This window comes from Berghia stephanieae, chromosome 10 (genome assembly GCF_034508935.2).
Source record: "Berghia stephanieae isolate SIO BIC M18660-M18661 chromosome 10, UCSD_Bste_1.3, whole genome shotgun sequence".
Taxonomy (NCBI): Eukaryota; Metazoa; Mollusca; class Gastropoda; order Nudibranchia; family Aeolidiidae; genus Berghia; species Berghia stephanieae.
In genome coordinates this window covers 37,475,788-37,490,787 of record NC_088369.1, presented here as the reverse complement: position 1 = coordinate 37,490,787, position 15,000 = coordinate 37,475,788, and the positions used below count along the sequence as shown (strand labels likewise).

General features: G+C 36.9%; 2 protein-coding genes across 2 annotated transcripts in view; one reads left to right on the top strand and one right to left on the bottom strand.

The window, feature by feature from the left end:
- LOC144981074 (beta-arrestin-1-like) overlaps window positions 1–10,537 on the bottom strand; it is a 265,024-nt gene extending 254,487 nt beyond the window's left edge. The window contains 1 exon segment of the mRNA XM_078929187.1: window positions 10,341–10,537. The gene's annotated coding sequence lies outside the window, so the exon portion shown is untranslated.
- Window positions 10,538–12,732: 2,195 nt separating this feature from the next.
- The window catches only part of LOC144956153 (uncharacterized), an 18,432-nt gene continuing 16,164 nt past the window's right edge, over window positions 12,733–15,000 (top strand). The window contains exon 1 of the mRNA XM_078886538.1: window positions 12,733–12,848. The gene's annotated coding sequence lies outside the window, so the exon portion shown is untranslated. The remainder of the gene's footprint in view (window positions 12,849–15,000) is intronic.

Sequence of the window (15,000 nt, the reverse complement as noted above, 5' to 3'; positions counted from 1 at the left end):
ATAATAATAATAATAATAATAATAATAACAATAATAATAATAACAATAATAAATGGCATTTATATAGCGCTTTACCCCGTTGTCACAGGCTCTAAGTGCTTTACAGTGATATAAACATATTACAGTAAGACAAGTTTGATGGAAAAGTGATAGGATCTCAATTTAACAACAACAAAATATGATCATAGTATTGCAACATTATGACGTAAAAAGATAAAACTTTAAGCGAGATTTGAACGCTGTCAACGAATCCGAGCATCTCACGTGTGTGTGATGGGAGAGAGTTCCAAAATGGGCGAGAGTTCCAAAAAATGGAGGGCCGAAAATTGAAAAGATTGTTCACCTATTTTACGCAATGGCTTAGGTTTGACAAGGATTGATTGGTCATTGCTTGACCTCAAGTTTCTATTGAGGACATATATGTTTAGAAGGTCTTTAATATAGAAGGGACTGTTGGTGCCCAAGGATTTGTGGACAACAGTACAAATCTTAACTTATAGGCAATAGCCAGACACTGCCAATAAATTACGTCATGACAAACGAAAAGGCGACGACAACCAAAAGAAAATGAACAGTGAGTCGTATTCAATAGATAGTATGAAGTTAACGTCACTCAGGACGTTGTTATTACTTTTTGCCATCCGTGTTTATGAGTAAATCTCACTATACTGTATTAACAAGACTTTAAACGTTCTAGGTGACACATAGTTTTGTGTGTTGGTCCGTTATACTTCCGGATGGCAATGTCGTGAGCTTCTTAGCCAAGCGCATTCTATCTGAAGTAGAACAATAAGTGGCATCCGCTGTTTCCTGTCGGTGATTGTCGCCTTGTATTGTGATGCAATTTTTAAGGACGTCTCAGGATATAGATAGTGTGCGCTTGCCTTAGAAGCTCACAACATTGCCATCTGGAAGAAAAACGGACCAACACACAAAACTATGTGTAACCATGAACTGTTATAGATAGTATGCAGATGACGTCACTCAGGTCTTTGTTATTGTTTTTGCCATCCGCGTTTGTGAGTTGTTCTCACTAAACTGTATTAACTAGACTATAAAAGTTCATGGTTACACAGAGTTTGTGTGTTGGTCCGTTATACTTCCGGATGGCAATGTTGTGAACTCCTTGGCCAAGCGCATTCTATCTATAGTATGGATGATACAGTTTAGTGAGAATTACTCATAAACGTGGATGGCAAAAATCATACCAAAGACCTGAGTGACGTCAAATTCATTCTATCTATAAGTTACTGAAGGCTACGCATGGGGCATGAAAAGGTTTTGGCGATGGTTTATGCTATACTCCTATCAGTGTAAGAGGGAATTAGGTAAGAAAGTAAATAGGTAGGTAAATAAATAAGTAAGCAGTACAGTAAGTACGCCAGTTGACATCAATGAAACCGCATGTAAGAGAGTACGGTATCGACAATCATCATGAGAGCCTCATATATCTTATGATGACGGCTTAGAGCGGAGATACTTTGGAGATAAATACACAGATATACTGATAATAATAATATTTATTAATATTATGTGATCACGTAACAGTGAGTTGAGACTAATCACCAATTTATTACACAATAGTCCAATCGATAGTATTATGCAGTCGGTTCAATTAAATAAATGCTCACCCTGTGGGTATCAATACGCATGTATTCGATTACCATAATAATCACTCCAAACACCCACACAGATATCTTACGTAATTCGATACTATTAAAGCAAATGGAGACAAAAAACGATCCCAATTGTGATTAGCAATCCATGTATTCAAATATATTCCTAAAAATAAAACAAGCGACAGCTTGAACCAAAATGTTACAGTGACCGCGGCAACGATGTGAGTGAGATATTTCCCACGTTCAAGGTCATACCAACTACAACAAAAAATAAGGAGAGGAGATGGGGAGTTAATCAAGATCAAGGTCTAACAAACAGCAGTGGTAAGGGGAGAGTGTTGATCAATGATATCACACCATCAACCTCAGTGCATATTACTCACCACAATGCATGCATTCTACTCACCACCATAATATGTTTTTCCATTACGACTAAATTACCTCTGGCATTTATCACGCAGTCTATCGAGTGCAGGCATAGTTTACAATAAATAGACAACTAAATAAATAAATAAATAAATAAATAAATAAAGTAATTAATTAATTAATTAATTAATTAATTAACAATTAGATGTGTAAATTCAGATTTCAAATCGAAGAATCGCATCAAGGAGACAGAGTAGCCGATAACAGACAAAGATCAAAGGCATGACGAAAATATATACCTGTCTGACGGCGGTCTCCCGCTTCAGTTGGATCTCGTGGTATCGCCCACTTACACTTTCAGCGAAAACGGCCGGTGTAAGACACATATCATTTTGTGGAACACTGTCATTGAGATAATGTGCATTTGGAAAGTTTCAGAATCGTACACGAATGCGAACCGGCTAATCGGGAACGGATAGACTGTAATGTGCGGCTATGTGGTCTTGTGGTATGACACTCGATTTCGGATCGGAAGGTCCTGGGTTCGAGCCGCGCTCGGCCATAGTTGAGACCTTGGAGAAGGCTCTTTACTCACATTCTCTCATCGTACTCAGGTGTAAAATGAGTACCTGGTCGTTAACAGCGTTGTCTCTGTCAGAAAAAAATGTAACATCGCCTAACAGGCGTCATGTCCCGTACTACATGTTAAATGTTTCTGTTGCCCAGGGACCCCTTGTAAAGCGCTTTGAGCATGTTTAGTGGATATTGCGCTATATAAAAGCTCAATTGAATGTGTTGTTGTAAAGAGTAATAGCAAAGCCATTAGAAACCATTAATTAAATCAGTTTATCCCTATCAACCAACCAGCCACTGATCACAGGCATCATAGCTCAACTCTGATACAAGACGAGTAACGGTATACTTCCTCAGCCTTAACCATCAACGCAAACTATACTACAAGTAATTAATGAGAAAAACAAAAAAAAATAATTTTAAAAATATTTTTAAAAAGAAGGAAAAATATTTTTTTAAAGGACAACAAGTTTTCAAAAAGAGCAAAAGTATTTTCTTCTTCTTCTCCTTCTCTTTTTATACCTACTTTTTTTTACAAGCCATTCACAGCTTCAAGCAGCTACTAAATATTATATTATTCATAATAATAATATACACCGTGACGGAGCGTGATAAATGCTTGCTTGATCCAGCAGTCTTTTGGGAACTTGATATCTAGTCTACTCCATCCACGCACACGCTGGAATTTGTCACCTTTCCTGATTACCGTGGTCACGATTAGAAACGTGATATAGGATATTATTATAAATACTATCACGCACACAGGGAGACACGCACACACACACACACACACACACACAAATAAATAAATACATAACGGCTTCTATTCTCCATTTATTCCCTCCCTGCCTGACTGATAAGAGTCAAGAGAGTGCAATCTAATCAAAATTCGTCATTGGCCACAATAATATTACTCTGTCTGTAAGTAAAAATAACCCAGACGCCAACCCCCCCCCCCCCCCCCCCTCCCCACTCCAAACACACACAGAGAGAGAGAGAGAGAGAGAGAGAGAGAGAGAGAGAGAGAGAGAGAGAGAGAGAGAGAGATCCCTATTTCCAAGTGTCAATGGGATACTTGAGATACGTATAAAGTCTGAGTATAGTTCATGCATTGAGCAAACGCCATTATTTTTTCCTTCTTATTTAACACTTAAATTACTGACCGATTAAAATTACAGAAAAGCTGCCAAAAAATAAATAAATAAATAAAATAAAATAAAATAAAATAAATAAATTTTAAAAATTAAAAAAAAACCTCGTATCTGGCTACGATCAGAACCATGTCGACACGTGTTACCATAATATTTCACGAGAAAGTCAAACTAGATTTGCTATGACAGTAATGACAACAAGTGTCGAGAATTCATCTGCCATCATCTTCATGAATAGACACCTAGATAACCACGCCTCTCGGACAGTCGTCATAATGTAAACAAGGGCAATGATTGGTAAACATAGCAAACGACACAGGTTTTACTGTCGATGGTATGTGTCTAAGTAAAATACCCACTGTTCTACTGCTTGATCAATAGAACCAACACAGAAAACTTATGTGTAAACTGAAACGTTCTTAATATTATAATCTAGAAAACTGTGTGATAACTATTCACCCATTTGGCGGTATAAAAACAATAACAATGATCAGAGAGAGAGATTCGGATCATTCACGTTTATGTTTATAAACAACCAACTATGTTTGTCCGAGCACGTGGGAAGGTGTGTCAAAAAATCCATGTTTTGATTGGACGAAAATCTACAGGTTAATTCCAAGAACACACTAATACATATTTATTTTATGGACCTGAACCTAGAAGAAAAATCTAGTTGCAATGAAACCAGCAGTGGAGATTGGAAAATGGGATCTAATTTGATGATCACTCAAATAAAACTCATAACTGGAAAGAATAAAGCTAGAGATAGAGAGACAGGCAGGAGAGAGAGAGAGAGAGAGAGAGAGAGAGAGAGAGAGAGAGAGAGAGAGACAGAGAGAGAGAAAGGGATAGAGAGAGATAAAGGGATATATTAGAGGGAGAGAGGGAGGGAGAGACAGAGAGAGGGGGAGAGGGAGGGAGAGACAGGGATAGAGAGAGAGAGAGAGAGAGAGAGAGAGAGCGAGAGAGAGAGAGGGTGGGAGAGCGGTAGGATCTGTGTATATTTAACGACTGGAAATGGTATCATAATTATTTTTTAACGAGAGAATCGAATCGAATCGTCCTATTTCAACCAATGTTAATAGAAATCTGTTTTTACACACAATTCAATACGATTGCAATAGGTTACGAAAATAGGATATTAATAATATTATAATAGCGCTGAATCACACCTATTGTTATCGTGAAGACTACAGTTGTCATTGTCATTGTGAAATAATAATAATAATAGAAAAAGGTTTATTGAAATGAACGAATGACCCGTGAAAGCCTAGTTGTAAAGCGGAACGTTATAATATCACGATATGGTGGGGACCACAATAGATAACATGCTCCAACAACGGAGGCTTAAAAGAAATACAAGTAAATAACATTAACATTACAGTTTTCACACGAATGCGGGTAATGAGCTCTATGCAAACTTGCCATACTATTAGTAGTAGTAGAGCTTCAGCAATAAAACGTATTCAAAAGGGAATGTTTGCCTTGTGCGGTTTGTGGTCAGCGGTGGTATGATACTCACCTTCTGACTTGAAGGTGCAACGTTGAAACCTTGGAAATTGGTTGATGAGAATGTGGTAAATGAGAAGTGATGATGGTGGCATTTGTTGTGATTGGAAGTGTTAGCTTACATAAGCTCATCTTACTCAGGTGTAAAATGAGTACCTGGCTATTAACAATGTTGTCTCTGTTGGAGAAAAAAAATTGTGCACCATGTCTTGTCCCCTACATGCTGAGCTGAGAGTTGCTGTTGGCAAGGACCCATGACGTAAATATAGTATGCAAGGACCCCTTGTAATTTGCTTTGAGCATGTTAAATTTGTTGGGTTTACTTTTGGGGCTAGGGCACACAGTTTAATAGGCTTTGAATCGTGGTTCAATAGGGAAAATGGTGCACTTATCTAGACTAGAAAGGGACTAAGACAAGAGTTTTGGAATTAATGGTCATGGTGGAATACAGGTATTTAAATATACAACCTTGATTTACTTTGTACTGACTCTGATTTTAAATTTGAAGCTCATTGAGAAACATAAACTCATAAATTTACATTGTGTTCCTAGCTGGATCCAAGAATGTTATGTAGAAAAAGGATTACTTTCACACACTCACAAAACCCCGACACACACATACAGAGTGACCCTGTAATGCTTCCGGAACTGTTCAAATAGGATTACTTTCATTTAAACCTTTGGCATACCAGCTATTCCTTGCATTTTCTGTAACAGGTCGTCCGATTTTCCCTATTTCGGTACCTTGAGGTTAATATCGGATTGCTTTGCTCCTTAGAAATAAAAAATAACATAAAACAAGCTTTTATATAGAGCAATATCCACTAAACATGCTCAAAGTCAAAGCGCTTTACAAAGGGTCCCTGACCAACAGCTACATGTAACATGTAGAACGAGACATGGCGCCATTGAGGTGAATTTACTTTTTTGTTTTTCCGACAAAGACAACACTGTTAACAGCCAAGTACTCATTTTACACCTAATATGGTGAGAGAATGTGAGTAAAGAGCCTTTTCCAAGGACTCAACTTTGCACTGAGCGACGGTCGAACCCAGGACCTTTCGACCCAAAAACGAGTGTCATACCACAAGACCACATAGCCCAATACAGGAGAATCCAAAAAAGCTCTCCTGAATGGAATGGATTAACATAAAAGCTGAAGAGTATGAATTACCTGTAGTATAATACTACAAATTTTCCAATGGCATGACCACCTTGGAAATACAGATCTATGGGAAACGACAGGCCAAGAAGAAATAGAAGTAGGTGTGGCCATACCCTGAGAAAGCCTGCAATGCAACAAATATTACTAGATGAACTCAAAATATTGGACATGCAGGGAATGAGGAAATGAGGGCAGCCTAGAAATAGCTGGAGGAAGGCGCGACAAAGGATTTTATAATGGAAGGCTTCACATGGAGGGAAGAAGAGAATATGGCAAAAATTCCAAACAAGATGGAGAGAACTTGTCCATGGCTTATGCTCCAGCCAAAGTGAAAGTAAGTAAGTAATATATTATCTGTAACGGTCATTGAAGTTGAAGTCAGCATTATGAAGCAGTGAAACCCAGAAATCAGATTTTCCTCAATTTAATTACTGCCATACAACCATGACACTGAGGCTGGAAATTTTCTTATGTCAAAATATCACAATAGAATTCCAGGTTAAACTACCTAAGCCAGTCGCCCACGTTAATAGTTGTCACAAATTACCAGAGAAAGTAGTTTGTATCTAAGTCATCCCCAATTAAAGTTGTTGCTTGCCTTGCATTACAAAACTGCCCTGATCACCACTCTAAATTAAGTAAAAGCTAGTAATTGGGATTGATGTTTAATCCGAATATCCATTCAATTAAAAATGATCTGTCTGGGGGTCAAACTTTTTGTAAAACAAAATTCCCTTTAGAGGAAATTTGCTATAGGGTCTATTCCAAGGGTAGACTGGAAGAACCCAGGCATTAGCCGCAGTGCAGCGCCGCAAATTGAGCTAGGGCGAGGTGACTTGTTCAAGGCCACACAGCGTGCGGGGACGATAAAACTCAGTATCTCTCAGGTATGAAGCAGAGACTGTACTCCTGAGCCACGCTGCCCCCACATTGAAAAAAATACATCCCATACACTCCATCAAACACGGCTGGTCCTTAAACTTAAAGGTCAGCGGCAACACTCGCCTAAACAAGCAAAGGGATCAGAATCAATCCCTGATACAGACCACTTTATTTTTAAAATCCCCATACACAGTATTGACTTTGGGTTGAGTTGAAGTTTCTTCTGACCTTCCCTGCCTACCCAGCAATGGTTACAGCTGCGCAGATGATTCCAAGCATTTGTTGATGCCATTCAACATCTGGAGAACCAGATAAAAGTCGACTCCGTGGCTTTGATGGATTATTTTTTTCTTTCTGTCAACCTCAAGTCTCAAGGCCCACACTTGTACGGAGTGGGTCAGTGCTTCATTTTAACCCCTTCCATTAACAAACGAGGAGATGGAATGTGAGTAATGATACAATTTACAGTCTGAAATTTGAGCAAACGGCATCTCTGATAAATGTTCAGGTTTAGTCTTATAACACAATTGACGAGGGATGACACTCACTGATTCTTCATTCTATGTACTTTGCCAATACAGAACAAGTCAGCCAGTTCCCACAATAAAATGGGAAATATACAAATTATAGAACTTATAAATAATAGGCCAGGAACTCTGAAAGCCAAGATTTTTATGTAGTCCTTCAGAGCCATTGGACCAATAAGCTTCAGTTTCTATAATACTAAATGAGCAATAACAATTGTTTGCTACCCTTTGGATTGGATACTAGTCTATTGCAAACTACTTCCCATCAGATAGAAACAGACCAAGCTACCAAATGAGTGCTGGGTGGACAAGGAGGGTCATTTAAAAATCTCAATTTCAAAGAGGAACGATCCTGTTCGCTTTGAGTGTGAAGCGAATTCTTTACCAACTGATCTATCGAGACTCTCAAACATTTTTATGAAGATATCTCTCTAACAATTCACACTCGATCACCAGCTTGGAATGAGCTATAAATTTTGAAAGTTATAATGATCAAAACAGCAATATTCGACAGTTTTGAGGTGTAAAAAATAACATCTCATCACCTCATTAAATTTGATCTACAACCTCAAGATTGATTATGGCATTCTAAGTGAGTCAGTCCATGACAATTGAGATTTTGAGGACAATGAATATTATTACGTAAACTGAAAAAAAAAGCTAAGATTTTGTAATCCAATATATAACATCAAACATCATAAAAAAGTTACAAGACAGAAAGAATTGGAGAATATTCACCGCAAGAATAAGAGGAAGGGCCAAAGCTGTGAAGTCGCTTGAAATCAAAAGCCTACGGCTTACTTAAGTCATACAAATTCAATTATCATCATGAGTTTCACCCCAATCTAACTACATTGAGCCAGCGGGTTACATATCCATGTTGACTCCAATCCGGCAATTCATTAATGATTCAACTTGAATCTCTTTGCAAAAACAACTATAATTAAAAGCTCCAATCAAGTTGGAAATAGCTTGGTTAACTTGTCTTAATTTACCAGTGTATCTCTGTTAACCTGTATTTTATTTTGTGAAATTTTGACAAATGATATTTACTTCCCATTTTACAAAGACAATATTGAAATTCTCCGTGAAATTAAAGCTTTCAGCGGACCAAAAAAATTACTGAGTGACACCTGGTTTAGAATTGCAAAGGTGAGTTCAAAGGATGCATCTCTCTGTTCATTATTTTCAGCTGAGATGAACCAGGTAAAAATACAAAAATATAAAAGCCGAATGCATGTTCAAAATGGACGTCGTCCAGCAATGACTCACTGACTTCGGCTTCAAAAACAATATTAAGTTGTCAAATTAAAAATAAAACTTCAAAATAATTTTTTTTTCTATGTCACATAGGCAATTGGCTGCTGCTATTCGGACACGAGTCTCAATAGTCTCCTGTGGCATTCGGACTCAGATTCCAATGTGCATGTGCAATCAACAGAGGATTCAGACTCTGTCAGAATAGTCTTCCATGGCAATATAACTTTTTTTTTTGGGGGGGGGGGTTTGTTGTTTTCATTTTTGTTTTGTTTTTATTATGATTATGATTATTATTATTATTTTAACTATTGATAATTACATTAAATTGATGCAAATAAAAATAACAACAATGGTGTAGTAATGTAAGTAGTCTAAACCCCCCTTTATTTGACGAGAAAGACAAAATCATAGATCAAGTGGAAGTCCAATTAGAAATTTAAAAGAGCAAAAATCAAAGTGACTGATCTCAAGTAAACGTTTTTCTCACAACATAACACGATAAGCACATACGATCAGGACAAAAAAAATATATTGTGATAGTGTGAGACAGGCACTAATCCTTCTGCAGGCCGAGGTAGGGATATGAGCTGTGTCAGTGTGATATATGGGCAAAACAAGCTCTTCTGAACTCTTTTTCTATTTCTATATCAGTTTTCCAACCTCTGCCCACTGCAAGGTCTCCCCCCCCCCCTTCCCCCCGTGTCTGCACATGCCTATATTGGATTTTGAGTCCGACTAGCCATGGGAGACTATTCAGACTCGAGTCCGAATTGCCACTTCGTACCCAATTTTACAATCGTTACCCGCATCCACATCATACTCATACGTACAATTTCAATGAATACAAACAAAACAAAAATAATAATAATAATAATAATAATAATAATAAATACAACGGATCGAGGTCCTCGGCCATGAGAAATGAGCCTTTGACTTTAAAGCGTTACAGTACGTTCCTCGTATTCCTATGTCATGTACAATAGTAATAGGTACTCTTCCATCAGCTTGGCTTAGACCCTTAGCCTTAGATAATCCTTCTGTGTCTAAAACTAAAGCAGAGGGCTCTTCTTTTTTTTTTCAGAATGAGATTTAAATTAATCTGTTTAGAAAAATAAAATAAAATAAATAAAAATTAATAAAATTAGCACCTCTTCAATGCTGTTCGAATGCGAGCGTGAGAATAGAACGAGCAGTCAGTTTTTATTTCCCTTTCATAGACTAAGACTCGGCGATCACGTCTGCTAGGAATGAGAATGGTCTTTTGTTAGAGAAAATGGCGGATGCTTACCGATTCTATGCTCAACTTTAATTCCAGCCTGGTATATCCAGTGAAAGAAGAGAAGGTTTAATCTCCTGAGGAATAAATATGCACAGATGGAAAAATATCCGCAGCACGAAGAAATTTTGTTCGAAGGTTTTGAAGCTCGCTGCTAACACAGTAAGCACTGAGGGGTTTGGCTCAGCAGGATAAACCTTGTTGATAATGCAAGTCACGTGATTTTATATTTGTGACGTCAGAAGGGATTCCCTTCCGATTTGTTTACAAATCCAGCCAGCCATTGGGAGGAAGAGAGGAGCTGATGAGTGAGTAGGCTAGACCATGCTCATATTCTCTATTGTCTTCTGGCACTTTTCTATTCACTTCATATCTTGTTGTTACCAACATAAGTGCCTGCTCCACTCACTTTTCTGAATTAAAAATTCACCCCATACACCGGAGCATACTCAATGTCTCAATCGTTTCTATGTTATATGTTTGTGTTGAGAATATTGGCTATTAAGCTTAACTGCTGGTCAAAATTATTCGCGATGGTGGTGTACGAACGAATCGGCGGTCTCAAGAAGTGGGTGAGAGAGGGATCTAGTAATGACTTTGAGTTTGAAACGAATATTTTTGTGTTCGTGGATAGCTCACACGGTAGAGCCACGCTCTCACCTGCCAGGCGGAGTTGTCGTACCAATAAGGTCGCAGGTTCAAACCCCACCACCGCCGCGAAAAAATTTTTATTCTCTATTGTCTTCTGGCACTTTTCTATTCACTTCATATCTTGTTGTTACCAACATAAGTGCCTGCTCCACTCACTTTTCTGAATTAAAAATTCACCCCATACACCGGAGCATACTCAATGTCTCAATCGTTTCTATGTTATATGTTTGTGTTGAGAATATTGGCTATTAAGCTTAACTGCTGGTCAAAATTATTCGCGATGGTGGTGTACGAACGAATCGGCGGTCTCAAGAAGTGGGTGAGAGAGGGATCTAGTAATGACTTTGAGTTTGAAACGAATATTTTTGTGTTCGTGGATAGCTCACACGGTAGAGCCACGCTCTCACCTGCCAGGCGGAGTTGTCGTACCAATAAGGTCGCAGGTTCAAACCCCACCACCGCCGCGAAAAAATTTTTATTCTCTATTGTCTTCTGGCACTTTTCTATTCACTTCATATCTTGTTGTAGTGCTCACCATAGTCTGTGGGGCTCACTGCTCACCGTTAATCTCACACGAGGAAAGGCCGAGTACAGAATCGAGTTTCATAATGCTGCTAATAGTAAATAGTTGTGTAAGAAACAGTTGTGTAAGACGCTTTTGGAAGACGATATTATTATTATTATTATTATTATTATTATTATTATTATTATTATTATTATTATTATTATTATTATTATTATTACAATTATTATTATTGTCATCATCATCATCATCATCATCATCATCATCATCAGTTTCGTCGTCATCGTCGTCGTTATCATCATCATTATTATTATTATTATTATTATTATTATTATTATTATTATTATTATTATTATTATTATTATTATTATCATTATTATCATTATTATCATTATTATTATTATTAATAATAATAATAATAATAATAATAATAATAATAATAATAATAATAATAATAATAATAATAATTCCATTATTATTATCGTAACCGATAGGAACCGATTTTACCAAGACAGCCATAACGACAATTTCTTCCTGAACTGAACAAAACCCCGCGTCGCATGGCCATTGTTGCTGCTGTCTTGTGAAAGCGATGGATGGACATTGCGTAATGCCATGGCCTACTTGAGTGCTATAGTTACGTCATGTGTAAGACACCCTTTCACAATCACACACCACCTAGAACGTGTTATAGATAGGTAAATTAAATAAATTAATACACACCCTCCTCCCCCTACCCCCCCCCCCCACACACACACACACACATACATCATCTGCTTACTTTAAGCGCTTAGAGTCTGGTGTCTTGGAGTTATAGCGCTATATAAGTTTTCAGCATTATTGTTATTATTATTATTATTATTATTATTATTATTATTATTATTATTATTATTATTATTATTTTTGTCTCTTTTCAATAGATTAGCGTCCTATCCAAATGATAGCAAGCAACTAATATCGTCCGTTTCACGCTAAATAATTCCGGCTCCATGGGCCTCACGGCTCTGAATCTGAAGGACTGCTTTATCAACGCTGACACAATTCGTAGTTCAATGCTATGATAATAATAATAATATGATCTAAGTTGATAATAATATCAATTACCACCATTATCATCAAATTATTATCATCATCATTCGAATGTTCTTATGATAACATCAACTCCAATCGCACATCGGTCACTTGGTCAATTTACGAACTATATTAATACTTACTAATCGTCGTAGGAGACGTGTGCTCTTGCTGCAGTACAATAACAATATCATTAACAAATTGTCTTTGAATTTTGTGGATTTTTTTTTCTCTCCAAAAGACAAAGAGGATCAAATAAATACTGGACCGTTAAAGTAAGTGATATTGATTTTCTCTTCAGTTCAATTTCTTTCTTTATTTTATTTTCTCCTCCCCCCCCCCCCCCCCCCCTCCTCTCCTATCGATAGATAGTATTCGCTTGGCTAAGAAGCTCATCACATTGCCATCTGGCAGTATTACGGACCAACACACAAAACTGTGTTTAACCTAAAACGTTTTTAGTCTGGTTAATACAGTTTAGTGAGAATTACTCATAAACGCGGATGGCAAAAATAATAACAAAGACATCAACATCTATTAATAAGATAGAAATTATTCAAAGAAGGGCATGTCGATATGTCTGTAATGATTACAACCGACAACACAGTGTAAAAGACATGATGGAGCATTTCAACAGGACCCCACTTATCGAACGGAGAAAGACGCAAAAGCTCAATATATTATTGTTCAAGGGACGACAGGGAACCACCACCATCCCTATTAACACACAGAAAAACCACGAAGAAAAGAAAATACATCATATCGTATCTTATCTTAATAAAGGCTTAATAGGAATTATTCTTTAAATGCCTTATACAAGAGTTTATAATTACAATTACAGAGTCTCATACAGCTTGCATTGTATCATTCACAGACAGTTTTACACAACATTGAATATCAGGAAAAATGTATCAATACGGCAATGTAAAATCGAAAAATACTATCATAGAATACTGGTAATTGAAAATTGGTCAAGATTGAATAAATCATAAATGTACAAAGTTCATAGTACAATATAATATGCACTGCCATATTCCAGAATCAATGCTCTCAAACAGTCGTTCTTCCCGCCTCAGTACCATTCGTGCATGGAATGAACAGCATCCCTGAAAATATCAGAGTCACCAATAACCCGACAATATTCTATAGTTATCTCCACCAGTTTAACTCACTCAACCCTAACACCGACTATATCCGTAGTATACCCGGGTTTACTTTTACCCCATGCCTATTTATTACATTTTTATGAGACAAATTATAGGCGTAGAAGCAAACTAATGTTCTTAATTTTTACATGTTAATGGTAGTTGAATAAAACTATCTATGTACATGCTCATTTTTAATAGCGTCCTATCCAAATGATAGCAAGCAACTGATATTATTGTCCGTTTTACGCTAAATAACTAATATTAATAATAATACATTTTTTTCCAATTTTGAAAAGTAGCAAAAATCTCTAGGATTGAGTGAGTTAAAAACCAATAGATAGATATCACGTCAATGTCACCCCGACATTCCTAGGTGCGTCAATCTTCATCACATGAAGCTGCGACTATTTTTGGATTGGATTGGATTGGATGTATGTGACAAATTAGGATTCAATAGTCTGATGTCACGTCGCCCAGCAACGGCGGCAATCGTGGTTCTAAACAAAGAAAATCGGTACTTTTTATTCTTCATGCTGGTTAGAACTTTTCATATGTCTTGTGATCATAATGTGTAAAAATCAAAACATGATCAGATTTATAATTGTTTTTTTTTTTCCCTTTGGATACGCTTTTATGCTTTATGCTCGTCGGAGAAATATTTCATAAGGGCGCCCGCCATTGTTCCGATAGTTTAGAGACAGTTGCTAAGTTATCATGAGTCATTACGAGGGAAGTGACGTTACGACTGTTGAAGCGTATTAGGGAGCAGGCACTGGTGTAAGAAAGATTTGATAAAGTGTGTATGAAAAAGTGTGTATGAAAAGTGTGTATGAAAAAGTGTGTATGAAAAAGTGTGTATGAAAAAGTGCCAGACAAAACAAGAAACAAAACTACAAGAAAAAACAAAACCCTTGTATTTATTTCTTTGTCTGGTATTGTTTCTTACATGCCTTTTCAGGCCTTTATTTGTAATTATCTATTAATGTATAGATAGTATGCGCTTGGCTAAGGATTTCACAACATTGCCATCCGGAAGTATCACCGGCTAACACACAAAACTGTGTGTAACCACGATCGTTTATAGTCTGGTTAATACAGTTTAGTGAGAATTACTCACAAACGCGGATGGCAAAAAACAATAACAAAGACGTGAGTGACGTCAACTTCGAACTATCTACATTGTATTTGAAGGATAATAAGTCCTTTATTCAGCCTCAAATAATATAAGATAAAAAATAATATATAACATTAAGTAAATAAATATGCAGGAAATAATATG